We start from the raw sequence: 835 nt of genomic DNA on the forward strand, positions 1-835 counted from the left end.
CTGTTTACCGGGAGACGTGTGGACACGGTAGGCTGTTGGTGATGCAGTATCGCTTCGTACCGTTTATCTACCAAGAATCACGAGCCAGGCTGACAGCGTGTAAACACGGAGTCGTGTCCCGTTAAACCGTCTGGACCACGGGATGCGATGGGTGAAGAAGACGGTTGAGAAATAATTTTTCCCGTGTTTGCCTTTTTTGGGGAATTTGACGGTGCTCAGATGAGTGAATCTCTCCTGGAGAGGAGTTGACATTCCGTGAACTATGGGAGTTCTATCCGGAATCATATTTCTATTCTGGTTGGTTGATGAGGCGAGTATCGGTTCTGTTACTGGTTATATGGTTGCGTCATAAGGTTTAGGAAGACATTTTTGGGGCATAGGAAGTTTTTGACATGCTCTCTCTCTCTCTCTCTCACACACACACACACACACACACACACAAGCACACACGCACATACCCACCTACAGAACACTCATTAAAATGCATGCACGTGCACACACACACACACACACACACACACACACACACACACACACACACACACACACACACACACACACACACACTCCTCACCCTTTAGCCATTGTTGATTGTGACAGAGCTGCAGCCACAGCTGAGACAAGCGGCTCTTTGTGGTGCTGTCTGCCCCTGGCTCCTCCACTGGGCCCAGAGACGCTGTCTGGTCTGGTCTTGGTCTGGTTCTGGTCTGGTCTGGTCTGGTCTGGTCTGGTTCTGGTCTGGTCCTGGTCCTGGTCTGGTCTGGTCTGGTCTGGTCTGGTCTGGTCTGGGTCTGGCCTTGGTCTGGTCTGGGTCTGGCCTTGGTCTGGTCTGGGT

The sequence above is a fragment of the Argentina silus genome, assembly GCF_951799395.1.
Source record: "Argentina silus genome assembly, contig: scaffold_123, whole genome shotgun sequence".
NCBI lineage: Eukaryota > Metazoa > Chordata > Actinopteri > Argentiniformes > Argentinidae > Argentina > Argentina silus.